This window comes from Callorhinus ursinus, unplaced genomic scaffold, assembly GCF_003265705.2.
Source record: "Callorhinus ursinus isolate GAN/ISIS: 27379988/994484 unplaced genomic scaffold, GSC_fseal_2.0 scaffold2, whole genome shotgun sequence".
Lineage (NCBI taxonomy): Eukaryota > Metazoa > Chordata > Mammalia > Carnivora > Otariidae > Callorhinus > Callorhinus ursinus.
This window is the reverse complement of record NW_027397064.1, coordinates 84,961,552-84,982,911: the sequence shown is the minus strand read 5'-3', so window position 1 is coordinate 84,982,911 and position 21,360 is coordinate 84,961,552.

The window sequence follows — 21,360 nt, the reverse complement described above, 5'->3', positions numbered from 1 at the left end:
ATAGGATGAGCCAGTGTTATGATTCTTTTAAGGGTCAATATCACATGGTAATCAATAGAGAGCAGGTTTCCATTGCACAGGAGCATAACGAGGCTGTGGGATGCTGGGAATGTTGTATATCTTGACTCAATTATTAATTATATGGTGTTTGCCTTATAATAATTTGGTAAATTATATACAGTTATGTCCTATGAACTATCCTACATAAAATCTCAGATGGATATACATATATATTTTGATATATCTATGTATCTATTTATCTAGGTTTTTATGTAGGATTGTTCATAGGACATAACTGTATAATTTCCCAAATTATATTTTTATTATAAATAAAATTTTGTTAGATAGATATATGCATACATACATACTTAAACTTACACTGATACATATAAATATCTGTCTTTAAGATTTTATGTATGATAGTCCATAGGACATAAGTGTATAACTGACCAAATTACATTTTATTTATAAATAGATATATTTTTATTATAGTATTAAAATTTTTAAAGCATGCTTCTTTCAAAAATAGTAAAATATTAAGAAAGTGAATAATATCAAACGTTGATGAAGTAGCAAAAAGGTAAATGGCCACACACTGCTGGTGTGAATATAAATTGGTAAAATCAATTTGGGAAAACTGTTTGGCATCATTTAATACAATTGAAAATGTATGTAGATTTCTATGCCATAATTTATTCCAGATTCTTGTACTCCTCAATCTATTCTGTAGCTACTTCCCTGAGCGTCAAAATTAAGCTGCCCATCAGATTATTAAACTTTAGTAACCTGATTCTAGGAAAGAGCAGGTGGAGTCATCAGGGGAGGGTTAAAAATAATATCTCAGCCTCAGCTTTGGTAGTCTAAGCACTTGGTTAGGTATAATAGTTAATTTACTGGCATTCGTCTTCCACTGGACTATTTAAGCTTGGCTAAGCCAAGAATCAGGTATATTTAATAGTCATATCCTCTGTGCCCACAATGTGTAAGATATGTAATAAGTTATCAGTAAATTACGCACAAAATTTTTTGAAAAATATATTGAGGGAAGCTTGAAGGAATGTGAAGCTCAATGTGGCTTTGTTTCATTGTGTCCTCCAGGGGGCAGTGCCTCCAACGTATTAAGACAACTGTGGTGACGGAAATGGAGGAGGGGATGTTCTTGTCCTGGGTCATGGGCCTGATAGTGGGTGTCAGAGGACTGGTGAAGTGCCTTCCTAAAGCTTCATGGTCAGGAAGGAACTTGGCATGGAGTGGCACTGGAGCAAACAGTAGAGAAAATCCATGACGTTGGACTGGATATATACATGAGCACGGGAGACAGCTCCATGGAGAGGCCACACCAAGATACAACTGTGAGGGAACTTGGAGCTGAGTGTGGGACCTAACTAAATAGGCAGGCGATGCAAGTGCAGGGAAGAGATGGGTTATTTAAGTATTAAATGCAATATGTGATTCATAATGGAACTATATGTCTGAATAGGCAATTTTCTTCTGCAAACTAAGTCTGCTTTTCAAAAAAAGCTCTCACTGAAATATTTTAGAGACCAATGTTATTCTTTAACATACTGCACGGAAAGTAATTTAATTCATTTTCAATGACCCCATTATTTATTTTAATATTTTCATTCTCATTGGAAATACTAAAATAGTGCCATATTGTCTACATTAAATGGTCGCAGATGATGGGGATATGTGAAATTTTATAACTCTTGAACATATTTTCTCTATTATTTGACAGCCACTTCTCAGATATTCCTTTTTTGGAAATACGCCTCTACCATGTTTTTTTTTTTTCTCCCCCTCTTTTGAGAGGTGGAGGAATATATATATATATAATATATATATATATTAATACTGTCTGAACATTCTACTCTGCTATGAGGTATGAAATAAAACATATCAAATATTTATTATAATTACCTATATGATAAAAAAAGGATCTCAAGGGAAATGGCTTTTTGTTTTTGTTTTTCTTTTTTAGTAATAATAGCAAAAATTACAACTAGAATTTATTGAGCACTTATTGTCAGACACTGTTCCAAGTTCTTTACATGTGTTATCTCATTTCATCTTTATATTAATCCTTTCAAGTAAGTACTATTTTCATTCTCATTTTACAAATGATGAGACTGAAGGACTTCTAGGCCAAGATTAAACATATTATACATGGTAGTCCTGCATTTCAAACTTGAGCAGTCAGGCTCCAGTCCTGGAATAACTTTCATCCCTTCTATAAATAAAATATAGGAGCTTAGTAGAGAATTTCCTGTTTTTAACTATGAGGGCACTTTTCTGAAATGAAAAAAAAGTATACTTGATAAGAATTGCATTTATGAAATTTTAGAAAAAATTGTTATATACTATAATATAAAGCCCCAAAGGTCATAATCAACCTCTCCAGAAAGATGAGTTACCTAACTGTAACAGTTCAGATGCTCAGTTCAAGATTGTCTGAAGTCTTATTGTACTCAGTGATTAACTCTACATTGTCAAGGGCACACACATCCTTAGCCTCATTCTAATTTACTGAAGGACTGGCAAGCCCTCTTCCTAGCGAAATGAGGCAGGAAGTCTAAATACCTAGGCTCAACTAGGGCGCTAAGGTTGGTTTTCCATCATCAGAGATATTTTGATTGTTGTTTCATTACACAAGGATGTTTCTTGAGAGAAAGATCTGCTGTCTATTTTAATAACAGATGATGCTGGAACCTCCAGAAATGATGGGTACTATCTTAGGATGCTATTTAAGCAAAATAAATTTTAGATTCCTCTTTGATCCCCTCAGAGACCTAATATTTCTCATTTCCATACCCAGCAACACATTCTGACTTGTTACTAATGCCAGAAATGACAGCTCAAGAATCTTACATACTAACCAGTGAGCATGAACCAATGATTCTAAAACTTTGTGTACATAATTGATTTTAAAAGGCTGCAAGTTTACTGCATATTTTAGGTTTCTTAAGATACTAAAGATTCAATTATAAACTATAAACACCTGAAAATAATTCATTTCCTTCAGAGTGGGATACAAAATGTAAGATTAATCCTAATTATCTAAAAAGATCTTTACTTATACTATAATTTCTCTCTTGTGGCTATCTAAATAAGAATTTTTAAAACCTGAAGTTAAGAGACACTATTAAGACAATCTTAATAGCATCTATTGTATTCAAAGGACTGTGTTAATATAGAGTACACTGATAATTAGCCTGGCCAATTCACTTACGTTCTTTTATTCCATAATTTTATTGTAGATTTATCCTCCCACATGCATCTATAAAATATGGGTTCTGAAAAAGATAAGAAAGCCCATACACATACTTGCATTTTCAGATCTCAAAAATATTTGTTTTAGAAGTGTTTTAGCTACAGGGTCAATATGTCCCATGTTTTCCAAAAACATACAATTTGAAATAATTCTAAGAAGGTTTGAAAGCTCATTGAATTTTGTAAGGCTCTTAGATAATTTTATTTTTTAAAAAATGTTTTTAAAATGCTTTATTTGTTAAAGTTGTAACAGTCACTCCCACAAAAGAGCCATTAGTGAAGATGCCATTGAAGGTATGAAACAACTTCAATTACATCCAACGTTGTGTGGTCTGGAGATGAAGCATAAGTGATTTAAAAAAAAAAAAAAAGGAAGAAAGACTATAACAAATGCATCCTGGACTCTGAGTCTGAGTCAATATTATGGGATTCTCAAATGGAATAAATATGGGGCTGATTGTCTGTTTCCCCCTTGGCAAATGAGGTTAGATAATATCTTGCAAATACGAAGCTTATTTTTAACACAAATCCAGAAACAGTGTGCACACAATTCATGTCTCACAGGAATAGAGAGTTGCCTTGTGAAGGTCAAATCTGTCACACTGAGTAAATGATAATATCTCAGAAGTTTAGCTCACTTCTGAAATAAATGTTTCAGCTGATGATCATGTTAAGTAGCCAAACATACATTTCTGTATTTACAGTTGTCACAACAATATTCTATTGAATGCATACTGATATCTGTATCTTATATCACATAGGATCTGCAAATCTGAAAATACTTGTCTCTTATCTAACTTAGCCTCACAAATGCTTTGACTGCAAGCACTGTACAGTTCGATAAGTAAAATGCACACATAGGGTGAGCTATTTCCTTGTAATCATGAAACGAGAAAGTAGGAGATCCAAGGATTGCATTAGAGTTAGCTCTTCTGAGCACCTGTCAGACCACATTGGCAAGTAATTCTGTAACATGCACACATACAAAAAAGTGCCATAGAAAATAGTTCCAAGTGTAAGTTTTCCAAAGATGTTTAAATTAAAATATGGGTTCTTACCCAGAGGGCAATTTTGCTTTATTGTATAATAATACTGAGTTCACAGGTTACTATGATCAGCCTTTTTACCTGCCTCTCAAAATGGGACCACATAATTTTATATAAAGAAAAATATTAAATAGCTTCATCTAGATGGTTTCTATTTTTCCTTTGCAGTTATCTGATGTATATGCTTGTATATAATTTTTAAAAAGAGTGAGATAACTTAAGGACTATGAATATTTAGCAAAATCATCCTATCAGAAATTCATTATTAATTCATAACTCTTCCTAAGACTATCTTTAGAATAATTATAATAAAAGTAAAGTCTCTTAAAGACATAAGCTTTAAGCGTTTTCCAATTGACCCAATCTTTATGGTTAACAATGCAAAAGAATATGTAATAATACAATAGCATAAGACTGCCAATTGACTCCACTTGACTTTGTCAACTGAGCATGTTTCTAGAGAAGTCACAATATATTGGTAGACCTTTGCCACCAATTTAATCTCATTCTGGCCACTCAGCAGAATACAACCATCCAAAGAGTGAAAGTGATAGCAAGGAGTATCAGAATCATGATGTCAGTGGGATTTATCACCAGTAACTGCACTTAGTTACCAATTTATCACAAGACTGTATCAGTGACACAATGGGCATACTGCCTAATGGGGCTGGCTATTCTAGAATGATACTAGCTCCTACTTGTGGAGGAAAGGTATGGTTCAGCTCTTTTCAGCAATACCATTTACTTAGAATTTTTAAACATTTAGATTCTTGTTTCTTACCTTAGGCAAACATCCCCTCCAAGCCACATGTTTTCTCTTACACTTCTAAGGCTAACATCTGAACTGTGCCCAAATATTAATAAATTCTACTTTTTTCTTGTTATTTAAAAATACCCCATTTCCCCTTACAAATAGACAGAAGGTTTTTCAATACTAGCTGGGCAAACTTGCACTTATTTCCCTGGGCTTTAGATTTTGCATTGATAAAATGACTGATCCTAAATTTTACCTCTAACCTCTTTCAGTTCTGTGATCTGACTCTGCCTGGCTCCTCCCACTCCCAAGACATATGCAAGAAAGTTTCCCTTTCCATTCTTTCCTAATCTTGGAATAAACTAAATCTGTGACTAGACCACTGATCCTCATTCTCAGAGTGTCCAAGCAAAAGATACCTTTGGACACATAGCTTCTAACCAGTTTCCTCTACTCCATTCTTCCAATAATGCATCATGATCCTTCAATCTTATTTTCAAATGTGAATCTAACAGACATTATATAAAATGAATTGTGCTAAATTCTGAGAAATATTAAAGACAACAAAGTAAAAAATACATGATCAAAACATATTTCATGCTCTCAAAAATTGGACAACCTATTTGAGAAAATGAGGGAGAATAAGCACAGAATAAAATTAAGACAAGGATACAAGGTAGACTATAGCATGGTTCGGAGGGAGTGGACACTAAATAGACAATAATAAAGGAGACCGAATGTTACAGACACTAAAGAAATTCAAAGGAGGCTAAGACCATGGTGGGATTGAGGAGTCTTGAAGGATGACAAACAAAAGCAATATATTGTATATATTTACCCTCTCAGACACTGGCTATGGATGAGTGTTCTTGGTGCTCTATATCCTTGCTAGCAGTTGATAGTATCCAATTTTTAAATCTTGGGGAAATTCAATAGAAATGACATTTACTATAGTTTTTACTCACATTTATCTGATTATTAAGAGGTTGAACTCATTGTCATGTTTATGGGCACTTATATAACCCAATTGTGGGTTTTTTGCTCATTTTTCTATTGATAATCATACAAAATTATTTTAGTATTTGTATATTATCACAAAGTTGGGGTAGTTGCTCATGGTATGTGCACTAATGAGGTATTATAAATGCAGTGAATCATCTTCCCTTGCAATTAGCTGCACAGTCAACATTGTTATGTGTAAAAAAAAATACATCCTCATGGATAGAGCATGGATGCTTTGGCATGCAGGTTAAATGCATTAATTTTATATTTCAGAGCTACTTGAAATTTTGATCCACCACAAAATCAGGAACTTGTGCCAGCATATAAATCAAGTCACTGCTTTCTTCGTCAGGAATGTCTTGCTATTAAAAAAAGTCAGCTCAACTAAATATTGTGCTTTGTGTTCTATACCTGATTTACTTTTTGGCTCAATTACTTTATCTCATTTCAGACCAGTAACTAACAGTTTGAAAATTGGCAGCCAATCCGTGGGCCAAACTTTGCATAGTTTGTTATATAGGTTTCTGCATTTTATATGCACATTTTATTTTATTTTTAAAGATTTTATTTATTTATTTGACAGAGAGAGACACAGCGAAAGAGGGAACACAAGCAGAGGGAGTGGGAGAGGGAGAAGCAGGCTTCCCCCTGAGCAGGGAGCCCGATGTGGGGCTTGATCCCAGGACCCTGGGATCAGGACCTGAGCTAAAGGCAGACGCTTAACGACTGAGCCACCCAGGCGCCCCTTATGTGCACATTTTAATGCTCTAGATCTACATGCATATATAAGTATATATAAAAGTATATATAATCTATGCTTGTATGTGTATATTGTGCAGTTATGCATGTTTACATTGTTAATTTTATGATTCAAAATAGAAATGACTGGAAAAAATTAAAAGCTCTTTCATTTGCTTTGTATGACACCTAATATTCTCCCACATATTCTAAAACTACTCCATTATTGCTTTATACATAATGGGCTCTAAATAAATGTTTTTTAGACATGTGATTTAATCAAAATAATTATAATGACAGGTAGATTTGAGTTAATTCAGAGGATTTTTAAGGCTCAGCCAATTATCAACAGTATTTACTGCTTAAGACATATTGGGTACTCTAAAATGTACTGTGGATTGTCAAATATAATATGATGCCTGCTCTGTATGCAAGGAGGCAGATATGTAAGAAACAAGGCAATAAAGTGTTACATGTACCTATAAATATTAATTTGTAAGATACACTAGGACTTCAGAAAACAAAAGGATTGCTAATAGTCAGGGGAATCTAGAGAGAAACCAGAATATATTCCTAGAGGCAGAGACTCTTGAATCTATTGACTTTAGATATTTTTCTTGATGAAACTTACCTTCCTTTTTTCTTTTTCCTTTTCTTTTTTTTATAGAGCGGGAGAGAGGGGGGAAAGGGTGTAGAGGGAAAGGGAGAGAGAGAATCTTAAGCAGGCTCCACACCCAGCCAGGAACCTGATGCAGGGCTCGATCCCACGACCCTGAGATCATGACCCGATTAACTGGAACATAGGATCTAATTTGCACCCACAAAAAGTTTTTCAAATTAAATAATAAAAATTCAGAATCCAGTACTATATAAGAATAAATTGACCCCATACTGTTTTAATCCTCTAAATGTTGTTTCATATCTGTTTACCTACTAACTCACTGGTGTTCAAAGAAAGCCATCTGTATTTGTTCCTTTTGTTGTCCTGTCTATATAACATGACTTGTGTTGAAGTTCTATCTTGCCATGTCATTGAAGAAAAATGAAGAACAATGTTCATGTACATCTTCACAAACATAGAGAGCTCTATAAAGCTGAATAATACTGTTATAATTTTTAAGGCTTTCTTTGTTCCTTTCCCTATGATTGCCTGTTTCTTTTCAATTCCACTTCTGACTGCTAGGATATCTCTGTTTTTAATCTCTAATCAATTTTACTTTTTTCCTGTCACTGTTGTGAAGTACAAGTAAAATTCTTCAGTACATTTTACCTCTTATTCTTTTCTTCCCCTAAAAAATACTGATTACATCAGGCACCTTACTCAAAATGGTTCTTTGGGGGGAAACCTAATACAATTCTAAGCCCATTCCAAGCTTTCAGACTTACATGCTTACTTCAGGTAAACATCTCTATTTAACAAAAAATCCAAAGCTTTATAACAGAAGCACTACTTTTCCACAGGAAAGTTGTTCCTAACATCTTAGCCTTTAAGGAAAATTTCTGGTATTTTGGAAGCTGAATTTCAAAATAGAAGTAGGCTAAAGTGGAAAATTTAGTTCTTTGAAACTGAAACGCCACTTTCTAATAGATAATACCAATACCTCAAAGGCATTGCTAAAGTTTTGCTCTCTGATAATGAAAAAAATATATATTTAAGCTCTGAAGCCTTTTTGTTCATAATTTATTTGGTTAGAGGTGTACATTTTTAATTGATGCAGTCCATAAAAAGAAGATCTTTGGGGAAAACCCAAAGTATTGAATTTAGATGTACACCATATTTGAAAAAAAGAAATTAAGGAAATAACATTGGGTTCTTTTGGAGGAAGAGTAAAATTTCTCTAAAAATAACAGTAGTGTGGAAAATTATTCTCCTTGGCATACAAGGTTAATCACGGATGTAATTCAGTTTCAGAAAGAAAGGTTTCAGATATCACTGATACTTTTTCCAAATATAAATTATAGACATATTATTATTATTGTTAAATATTTTTATGTTTAAATTTTTTATGTTTAAATTTTTAAAACACTTATTTAAAAAAGGAGTTGAAAACTTGAATGGTTCACATTTTACGTAATAGCTATAAACCTAAAGGTTAAACATTTTAGGACAGACAATGCAATCAAACTACTGTGTAATCAAGATACCATCATAGGTTTCTTTCAATTCAAATCAATTACATCTTAATAAATTTGTTCTAGAAATATATACCTAAGTGCCTGAGACAAATTTATGAGGATATGGATACAGTATATAATTTTTTATAACAGGGGAAACTTAGAAATATTTTGTTATTCATCAAAAGGGAACTGGCTAATATAAGATGAAAAAGCAAGTTGTAGAACATATAATTTTCATTAAAAATTATTACATATAAATTTTATAGCTGTATATACCTGGAAGATTATATACCAAATTATATCAGAAAATATCTTTTACAAAATATATCTTAGCGCAACAGGATGGGCAGAGGAAATGTAAGGGATTTTCACTGCATCTGAAATGCTTTTTGTACAGTTTTAATTTTATGATGCTTTTGTTTTGCAATACTTTTAGAATAAAAATAAAATAAAATAACCCCAATAAATACCATTTAAAATATTAACATAGTGGTCAGTTATAGGGTTAGGGATCAGCCCTGTGTATGTAGGCCAAATATGGTGGCCCATGGAATGTCAGAGATATGCAGCCAGGTGATCAGTTTGGAGCTAGAGAACAAATAAACACCAGAAATCAAGGTTAGGTGCTGGGTCAAGCCTTGGCAAACAGTCAAAACTGACAAGTCATTGTCTGAGATGAGGTTAGAAGTCAAACCATATAGACATCCAGGAGTCTGGAAGAACAGTGTTCTTTTTTTTTTTAAAGATTTTATTTATTTATTTGAGAGAGAGAATGAGATAGAGAGAGCATGAGATGGGGGAGGGTCAGAGGGAGAAGTATACTCCCTGCTGAGCAGGGAGCCCGATGCGGGACTCAATCCCAGGACTCCTGGACCATGACCTGAGCCGAAGGCAGTTGCCCAACCAACTGAGCCACCCAGGCGCCCTGGAAGAACAGCGTTCTTAACTGCCAATGCCATATCATGGTCAAATTTAGCCAGAGTACTCATACCCCATAAATCAAAGTGAGGCAACTCACCTACAGATTATGTACCATGGGAAATAAATATAAATGGCAAATAAAGTAAATGATTACAATATTCAGGCAAAAAAATTAGGAGGGCATAATAACAAAAACCAAGATAAGTAGTTTGGGCAAAATAGGGTCAAGGAAAACATATATGCATTCCATTTAGAAAACAAGTAGACCAGGGATATCAATAAGGGATGGAGTCTTCATCTTCCAGGAAGTCTTTTCTAAGCTTCAAATGAAGCAGAAATGAATCCAAGGGTGTGGCTAGCATAGAACAGCAAAAAAAAAGTGGGTCTGTAAAATTGGGTTAGTGATCAGTAATTAAACTGACCGGAATAGAGACTGTCAAATTTTACTCAAAAACAGGATTGTCATATTCCTGTTTGCAGTGCAGTAATTTGGAAAGACTGTAAATATTTTTTTTAATTTTTTATTGTTATGTTAATCACCATACATTACATCATTAGTTTTTGATGTAGTGTTCCATGATTCATTGTTTGTTCATAACACCCAGTGCTCCATGCAGAATGTGCCCTCTTTAATACCCATCACCAGGCTAACCCATCCCCCTACCCTCCTCCCCTCTAGAACCCTCAGTTTGTGTTTCAGAGTCCATCATCTCTCCTGGTTCGTCTCCCCCTCTGACTTACTCCCCTTCATTCTTCCTCTCCTGCTATCTTCTTCTTTTTCTTTTTTCTTAAAATATGTTGCGTCATTTGTTTCAGAAGTACAGATCTGTGATTCAACAGTCTTGCACAATTCACAGCGCTCACCATAGCACCTACCCTCCCCAGTGTCTATCACCCAGCCACCCCATCCCTCCCCGCCCCGACCACTCCAGCAACCCTCAGTTTGTTCCTGAGATTAAAAATTCCTCATATCAGTGAGGTAATATGATATATGTCTTTCTCTGATTGACTTATTTCACTGAGCATAACACCCTCCAGTTCCATCCATGTCGTTGCAAATGGCAAGATCTCATTCCTTTTGATGGCTGCATAATATTCCATTGTGTATATATACCACCTCTTCTTTATCCATTCATCTGTCGATGGACATCTTGGCTCTTTCCACAGTTTGGCTATTGTGGACAAGACTGTAAATATTTTTAAAAATTATCTTGTTTGTGGGCCAATTTTACTGTTTTCTTCCATTGTGGGCTACCTAAAAATTGTCCTACAACTTTCCATTTTCAGTTTGTACAGATTTTTTTAATTGCCCCTAATCTATTTGTTCCTAGGACATAATTCTTTTTCTTGTGTTTTCACTTCCTCATCTTAAGAAGGTCATTTAAATTATCTATTTTAAGGACAGTTACCCTTCCCAACTTGATGTTATCCGTGAACTTAGAAGAGCTTCCTTTTATCATCCCAATCACTGATAAAGATCTAGTAATTGACATCAGACAGATTCTGAAATATCACTCAGTAACCACTCCCATCCCTCAGGGCAGGGAGGACCAATTAATAGCTACTATTTGAGTATGACCTTCCAAGCAGTAGCACACCCATGCTCTAATAGGAGGGTCTCAACCCTGCTGTTCTGCTCCCTAATTAATCTCCTGTAAGACTGAATTAAAAGCCTGACTGAAGTAAAGATCTTGTGTCTATTGCTTTCCTTTAAACCACAGGGTCTGTTACTCCATCACAGAGGGAATTAGATTAGTCTGATCTGATTTGTTCCCCATACGGATACATTAAAAAAAAAAAAAATTTCCCCTCTCCCAGAGCTTATATATGTTTGCAAATTGAAAATCGGTCAATAAAAAGAACACATAGCAGGCTTTGTGCTTCAAAAATTCGCACTCTGGATATAGAGGTCCCTTAGCAACCAGAAGAATTAAATTCATTGTAACTTTTATTTTTAAGTGCCAAGATCAATGTACAGAAAGATATTTGCTCATCATTTTCCGTGACTTTTCACACTAAAGATATGAATAAGCTTCAGTGTTCATTTATTTGCTATTTTATTCGCCTCACGCATCCTATACAGATGTGTACAGAGGCATAAAATACATCTCCAAATCTGAAAATTGGTCAAAAACTCTGAAAAATTCCTTAGAGAAAACCAAAGATATGATTTAAAATACCCCAAAGGAATAAGAAGTACAAACTTAAAACCAGTTAATTGCAGTGACTCTTTCTGATTAAGACTTGAAAAAGATACTGCTCTGTACTTTATATTAATTTTTAAAAATCCTGTCATGATGATTATACCAAAAATATACTGCATGCTGAAAAACACTTACTACTGGAAGCTCTACAGCAAGGAATCCAGAAGACGAATATATTTTGTAGAGCCCTTAATCTTTCAGTGTGTACAAAGATACGTATACACACATGAGTTGCACCAAATTATGGAAATATGTTTTCTCTTCAACACTATTCAAGTAAATAAAAGAAAAAGCTATGTGATAAGTGCTCAAGAAAAATAATCAGGAAATATCAAGTTATTTATAAGACATAAAAATAAAATACATTTTTTTCTATTCTTTCTGTAAATATTCACTGAGCACCTACTATGTGCCAGACATACATCCAGGCATTGGAGATACAGGGGGAAACAAATAAGATAATATTTCCTCATTTCCTGTAGTCTACACAGTAATGGTGATAGACAACAAACACATAAGTGAGAAAATTAATATAGTATGCAGACATCAGTAACTGATGTGGAGAAAAATGAAGCAGAGAAGTTCAGAAGTAAAGTGTTGTCATTTATATAGGATTGATAGAAAGGACTTCACTGAGCAAAAATCCAAGAGATGAGGGAATAGGCCATGTGGTTATCTGAGTTAGGCAGAGGAATAAAAAGGAGTAGATTAAGATTTTTTTTAAAACTTAATTAAAGTGACCTGGCCATTGTGGCCTCGGTTGTGGAGCTGATGAAGAGGAAGAGACAGAATTACTGTATATATAGATAGGTATCAGCTAATTTTAAGATGAAAATATTGTTTTTAATTACCTCGAGTAGATCACCAGAGGTATTTGCATGAAAACTTTCCCTGCAATAAATTTATATGGATAAGGACAATGCTTTCCAGGTAAAAACTATTTTATTGAAGGACTATTATTTTTTCAAAGATTCATAATAGAACTTATGAATTAGAAAAGCAACCCCATGAACAGTATTTCCCAATTTTATTAGTTATATTTTGAGAGGTATGGGCGGGAAAGATTTTCCCTACTTGTAAGCACCCACGCAAACATACCCACATTCAACACACATAGTGCTATAGCCCACAAAAGTGATGGAATATTACAGTTAACAATTGAAATTCAAAAATGTTAACTCATTCACCTTTCATAATGTTAAAATATATATGAAATAGCCAAGAAAGTAATTTTAAATAATTATCCTTTATATATTGGAAGAAAGAGAACACATTTGTCTTATTTAGAACAGCTTAAATTCTGAGGCTTAATGAACTGAAAAATCACTCAACATGATTGCCTAAGGCATGCCATCCTTTTCCATCTTTTCTACTTTCTCCCTCAGAATTAAGCAAAGTTACCACTGGCACCTATACAAAAGAAAATCTATAATGGAGGGCACTTTTCAAGGTGTGTCAATTTTAAAGGCTTAAAAACAGTGCAATTTTATGCAAAGTGAACGGTCTTATCCTTTTCACAATTTCAATGTCTGATTGAATCAACTCAAGCATTCAGTCAATCATATTACAGGTAAGGCCACCTATAACATGACTAAATTGTCAGGTTAACCTTCTGTGGATGTAATTGGCATAATGCATTATCCAAAGTTTATGAAAGGACATTAACATAAAGTATGCAGTTTGAAATCCAGAAAAAGATGGCTGAGATGATGTCCTCCCAGGTCATAGGGAGAGCAGGATCAGAACATTCTATGATAAGCCCAAATTGACAAAGGAGATAGAAATAATGACCCCCAGTTAACATGGTAGACCAGGGCAAAGAAAGCAATAATGTGTTAGGGCAAGCCAGGTTGTGCTCATAATCAAATGGCTTATTATCACTATGAATTACAGACACAAAGAAAACTGTTTAATACTAATGAGGTAATGCTTGATTGCTCAAGTGATAACCAGAGAAAAATGTCACTACTAAAGTAGTATCACTCTTTTTTTTCCTGAGTAAGAAAAAATCTGTATAGGTTATAGACTTATAAAAGTTTAGCAAGTTTGCAAAAGGAGAACTGCAACAGAAAGAATAATTGTTTTATGGAAAGCTTCAGACTTTTAAGATTGCTGTTTCCCTAGACAGCTATTTTCCCCAACAAATTGTCCAGATGGACCTATCTGTATATAATGATCAATGTTGTAGTTGGAAAAATAATACATGTGAGGAAATTAGTGGCAAAGAAAGGACTAGATTTTCAAGTGTCATAGTGTTACTATAAGTCAAATTAGAACTAGCCAAATTATTCAAAATTTGGCACTATTTTTCATACCATACTTACTTAAAAATCCCAATGGGGGTAATTATTAATATAATTATGATATCTACTTATAGTATTTTGAATTCTTAGACAAACAACAAATTTCAGCTGAGTCCACCTCTATGTGATTAAATAGGCTGATAATGATTGCCTATAAAATTTGATTTCTGTAAGAGTTATCAAGGATTAATGTCCCTCTGACAGAAAACTGTGAACAAAAATATCCCTCCTTACACCTCAAAATCAGACCACAGAAGCAAAAATACAAATGGTGTTCCTGAGAAATGTAAACATATCACATCATCACAGTAACCAGTTAAAATTGTTAGGCTGATACTACAAATCAAATACTGGATATGCAGTATGTTGAAGACAGAAAAATACCTACTGAGGACAGGATAAGAGCTTTCCTTTACTGTTAGATCAGTGGTATTTTTGGAAATCAAGGAGACATTATTATCTTTTTTTTTGATAATTAATCTTGGATAAGCATGATGCCATATCTTTCCTGTGGTGTGTCATTTCTATTTTCTAGATATAAAATTCTTGTCAGCTTGAAACACATGATATTATCATCTACCTTTACCACTCCAGACATTATGTTATGCTTTGGTTAAAATTAGTTTTTCTTTTGGGAAACTTCTTTTTTTAGGTGATGGGAGGTGAAGGAGAATAAAGAGGCAACTTATATTATTAATCTTCATATATCGAGCTGTAAGGAACATCCACATTTACATTCAACTAGCTTAAGTAAATATAAGAGTAAATGCAAGTATTCCAAATACTTCACTATTGAGTCTATTTAGGATTCTGCTTGAAAATACAGAAAAAAAGAAGAAAAAAGGAAATACAAATCAAAACCACAATAAGATACCACCTCACACCAGTCAGAAGGGCTAAAATTACCAAGTCAGGAAACGACAGATATTGGCGGGGATGTGGAGAAAGGGGAAGCCTCCTACACTGTTGGTGGGAATGCAAGCTGGTGCGGCCACTCTGGAAAACAGTATGGAGGTTCCTCAAAAAGTTGAAAATAGAGCTACCCTATGACCCAGCAATTGCACTACTGGGTATTTACCCCAAAGATACAAATGTAGGGATCTGAAGGGGCACCTGCACCCCGATGTTTATAGCAGCAATGTCCACAATAGCCAAACTGTGGAAAGAGCCAAGATGTCCATCGACAGATGAATGGATAAAGAAGAGGTGGTATATATACACAATGGAATATTATGCAGCCATCAAAAAATGAAATTTTCCATTTGCAAAGATGTGGATGGAACTAGAGGGTATTATGCTAAGTGAAATAAGTCAATCATAGAAAGACAATTATATGATATCACTGATATGTGGAATTTAAGAAACAAAACAGAGGATCATAGGGAAGAGAGGAAAAATAAAACAAGACAAAAACAGAGAGGGAGACAAACCATAAGATACTCTTAACCTTGGGAAAAAATTGAGGATTGCTGGAGGGGCGGGGGGTGGAAAGATGTGGTAACTGGGTGCTGGACGTTAAGGAAGGCATGTGATGTAATGAGCACTGGATATTATATAAGACTGATGAATCAGTGACCTCTACCTCCGAAACCAATAATACATTATATGTTAATTAATTGAACTTAAATAAAAAATGTTAAAAAAACAATAAAATAAAATGACGATAAACACTTCAACAATTTCTACACAAAACAAGTATCTTCCCTTGATTGCATCATAGTTTTCTTCCTAGAAAACTTGGTGTATCTCAGAACTGTGGGAAAAAATGAATGTTTGTGTTTTAGATTAGAGATTATAAACACATTTAGATTAGAGATTATAAACACATGTGTTTTAGATTAGAGATTATAAACACATTTTCACATAGACTTGAATGTCCAGTTCCCTAAGAGGTGTGTACAAAATAGATGAGTTTTCATTGTGAGAGACTATAACTATAGTTATAGTATAACCTCAGTCATCTCTGAGGTAATGTGCCCCAGGTATCTGGAGGAGGAAGAGGTATCTCAGGCCTCTGGGTATCTTTTTAAGTTACCAGAGGGTTTTTGTTTCCCTCCCCTTCAATTGCTCTAGGACCTAAACACAATGCTTAATTTGATCAGACTGAGTACTCCAGGGCTAGAGGAGAAGGAATCATCACCTGGAAGTTGGTGTCTACAATGTGGATTGTCCCCAAAAGAGCTGGAGGATGCTGTTCTTAGACTGAAGTCTCCTGACTGAAGGGAAAGCCTGGTCAAGGACTCTGGGTACTTCAAGTGTTACGTCAGGTGCTGCAACCAATCAATCCTTGGAGTTTATGCAAGGTCGCTTAGCCTTTAAGCTCTCAATTTCCTTATCTGTAATGAGAGAGGAGTGGTTAATGATCTTTAATGTCCTTTCTAGCTCTAAAATTATAGATTTTCAGAAACCTGTCAGGAGACGACCCTACTAGTATCGCTTTAGAAGTAGCAGGAATGCCTGAGATCAGCAGGGGCTCCCTGCATTTAGAGGTAACAGTAAATGAATAGTAATGTCCTTTGTTTATGATGCTGAAACTACTCAGCCTAGGTGCACTTAGGACTACAGAATGCAAAGGAGTCAGAACAGGCCAGGCAACCACTCCACACTCCAGACCTAGACATAAAACATCTCAAGAGAGGCCGTAGAAAGAAATATGGCTCTCCTATCCTCCCAAATTGGTACTGTTTAAGATCTCTGCATTTGTTCCTATGGTAAGTATCTCTCTATGTGTTTTAATAAGGTAGAATTAGTTGAGTGACCCATCCCAGGATTACTCAACCATAAACTAAACAACCGACTAACCAATTTACCAAAATCAAATAAATTACCTGTAGAAGAAAATGATTATGTGCTTCTAAAATAAATGTAAAATCATAAAATTATTTACTATTAGATCTTGATAATCATCATATAGTCAGTTGAATATCAAAAAATGTGTTAACACGGGGGTGCCTGGGTGGCTCAGATGGTTAAGCATCTGCCTTCGGCTCGGGTCATGATCCCGAGGTCCTGGGATCGAGTCCTGCATCAGGCTCCCTGCTCCTTGGGAGCCTGCTTCTCCCTCTGCTTCTCTCTCTCTCTCTCCCTCTGTCTCTCATGAATAAATAAATAAAATCTTAAAAAAATATATTTAAAAAACGATGTGTTAACACTATGGATTTTTTTTGCTTCTTTTAATTAAAAGTTCCTTTTAGTGGAAGATTGTTTGGTTTACTAAAAATGCTATAATTTTAAAACCTATTTTCTTATTTTTATATTATTACTCAAAGGCATGTTGAACTGCTAAATAAAACTGGTTATGAATCCATCCATTATACTCCTATGCCACTTGGGGCACATATCTGCTGGAGTCCTAAATATACTGTTTTAATTGTTGGTTTACTTGTCTGTTTATCCATACAACTGTATAAGCTATTATATCAAAGAAGTTTGTTTTACTTATCTCTATAACCTCAGGACATAGAAAATTTGGCCATATATGTGCTCAATAAAATGCAAGCTAAAAATGAAATGAACTGTAGTACATAATATTACTATAATTCTAATTTAAAACAAATGTAATTACTATTTTGTTAAATTTGTACATCTCTATTTTGTATTTTGTTTTATTTTTTATGGCCAGACTGGCCCTTAGTGCACATAAATCGAACAGGGCCCAATGTGGTTTGACAGTAATCCACATCAAGGGCACAGTGCAGGGAAAGGCTTCCACAGGAAATCGTTTGGGTGGGCGTGGGCAGACCTCATCCAACAGTCCTAGAGGGGCTGCTGCCTGGGGGAAGACTGCTGGAGCTTAATGTGCATGTACCGCAAGCCATCCTTGCTCAGATTTCGGGTAGCCTAGGGTGGGTCCCCAGGGTCTGGGACTTGTGGGAATGACAGGGCCCCCAGTGGGGACTTCTGGGGCGCTCACAGCGATGCCAATGTCCACCCTGCTCCAAAACACATGCCCTGATCCACTGAAGCCAGAGCTCGTGGAAATGAGGAATAGAAGCAGAAAAATGTTCCTTTTGTTGTGGAAGGCTCACCTATAGGAGGCGCAGTTCTGATAAAGATCAAATATGTATTGATTGCTACATTCTTAAAGGTCTCATGACTGCCTGAACTCTCACCAACAGAAATACTGAACTGAAAGATAAGCAGCAGAGAAATCCTGCAAAAAAGTAGTTTTACGAGTAGAAATTCGAGGAAGACATTTATGATCTGATACTCCATGCACGTCCCCCCTCCCCAGCACTAAACATCTAACAACCAGCTTGATAGAGCAAAGGTGCTGCCCTTTCTGCCTATGGGTCCTGTCCCCATGCTATGCTACTTAAATAAACTTACTAAGTTGTACCATATAACATCTCAAAAATTCTTTCTTAATGGCTGGGCTCACAACCCCAGAGCCTTACATTCTTCCCCGGTTGGTCTAGGGAGTCTCCTGATGACAAGCACCTGGGATACCTGACTCCCGCAGGGGCCTGGAGTCTCTTCCCAAGGGTCTAACTCAAACAAATTTTCCCTTACTGCAACCTGACTGCACTGGTCTGAGGGGCTGCAGCTTCCCTGTACACACAAGCCTGGAAGTACAGCAGGCCTGAGGGCAGGAGGTGTGCAGGGAGGAAAGTCGACAGGCTTAAGTGGACTGAGGTGGAAGCCAGGCTCCCTGGGCTCCTCCGGCTTAGGAGTGGGGGGGGGGAGTCCTACCCATAGTTTTGCCTACAGGAGGGGACTTGTAAGTCCCATACAATGGGTATGGGCTTGGATGCCTGTGGGCGGGTAGGTGTGCAGGAGTGAACTGCACAGGCACCAGCCGCGAGATTAAGCATCCGCCCTGGGATCATTCCCCGAGTTTGGGAATTGTGGGAATGGACAGAGTCTCCAGTGGGGAATTCTGGGAGACTTATAGGGATACGAAGGGCCACCTCGGTTGAGGTGTCAGTTCCCCTGAAGCTGGGTCTCAGGGGACATCCTCAACCTTGTCATCCCCGGTCCAGCGGGAAGTTCTCTGATGAGAGACACAGTGGGGACCTGACTCCCACAGGTGCCTTTACTCTACCCAAGGAACAGGGCCCAGAGGGTCTCACTCAAACCTCCTGCATCATAAACTTGGTATAGTTCAGGGAACTCCCAGCTACAGGAAGAGGGACTGATGAGCTGGAGGTGGCCTATATTCACACAAATCTAGAGATTGTGGCGACTCAAGGACAAAAGGCTGGCGAGAAGCAGAGTGCACATGAGCCAGCCCCTCTGTCTCTGGATTGGTCCCAGGGTCCAGACCGGTTAGGGATACCCGGGGTCACCAGAGCCACTAGAGAGACCTGTTGGGGAAACAAGGGGCTGCCAGTGTTCTGTACATCCTTATTTTTATACTTGTGTGGTTGCAGTAAATTTAATAGCCCTTAAATTATGTTGTGCAAATCACCCAGGAGCTTGATAAAAATGCAGATTTCTGGTTCCGGCTAAGACATACAGACAAGAGACGGCTCCGAAAGTTGAATTTTTAACAAACACTTTAGGTTATCCATCTATTAACCACTCTTTGAGAAAAAAACACTAGCTTTTTTAATATATTGAAGTCAGTAATAGACTCTCATTGCTACTGAAAGATACAGAATATGCCACCCAAAATTGTGCCTCTTTGGCATAAGGATTATGTTTGAATAACAAGGATGATTCTGTTTTTGGTCATACTGTATGACTGTTAAGGCATTTGGTAGCAGTAATTGCAGAACTTTAGATCTTAAAAACATTGGCTCCTGAATATGTATATTTTATGACAATTTGTGATAAATATGTTTGAGACTCAGACATAAATGCCACGCTCCATCCATAAAGGCTATTGGCAACATTATCAGAAAAAATATTTCTTATTTTTCCTTACAATTCATTATCTTATGTGTAACTTACTTGTATATATGAGTCATGATGTGGGAAACAAATATGATTATTACTGGTAACACATAAAGCTTTCTTAATAGAAGTAGTGCACTTTTCTTTTTTATTACTTGTCCTGTTTATGTGTTTACATTTACTTAGATACCTTTAGGGTTACCATAAACAGATATCTCACTGACAATTGCCGCCTTGAAATTCTGGGACATTTCCAGTAATTCTTGAAGAAATATCTTGTTTTTCTTTTTGTTGAATAGCTTCATGTTATACTGTTAAATCCAGGAACTTCCTTAATTTTTATTGCTTCAACTAGAGAAAAGATACTTGAGATATTTGGAAAAAGTTCTGTGTGTACATTGCTAAATCATGGCAAGTATTACTATTCACCCAAACAATGCAAATTACATTAGCCTTAAAGACTGATTCTCAGTTTTCAAATTTTATAAATAGCTGATTTCCTTTTCACTTACTAACGAATGGTACACTCAGGGGCCGAAAACAGTTAATATCTTTAAAAAGATGTTAGTATCGAACTCAGGAAATAATGAGCAAATGCTTGAGAGTTACATTTGTTAGAATTGGAGAAAGTATATAACAATACAGTGGTTTAAAAAAAAAAAAAAAAAACTCCCCCTAGCAGAACCATTCTTCCAGCACACCTTCGGAGAAAATAATACACAGATGGTCCCAGATTTACAGTGGTTTGACTTACAATTTTTCTATTTTATGATGATGCAAAAGTGACATGCATTCAGTAGAAACCATATTTCAAATTTTTAATTTTGATCTTTTCCTGTGATAGCAGTATGTGGTACAGTACTCTCTGGTGATGCTGGGCAGAAGCCGTGAGCCACAGCTCTCTAGCAGCCACATAATCAAAGAGGGTAAACAACTGATACACTTAAAACCATTCTGTATCCCTACGGCCATTCTCTTTCAATTTCAGTACAGTAGTCAATAAACGAAATGCAATATTCAATATTTTTTTTGTAAAATAGGCTTTGTGTTAAGTGGTTTTGCCCAACTGTAGACCAGTGTAAGTGTTCTGAGCATGTCTAAAGTAGGCTAGGTTAGGTATATTAAATGCATTTTCCAGTTACAGTATTTTCAACTTATGATGGGCT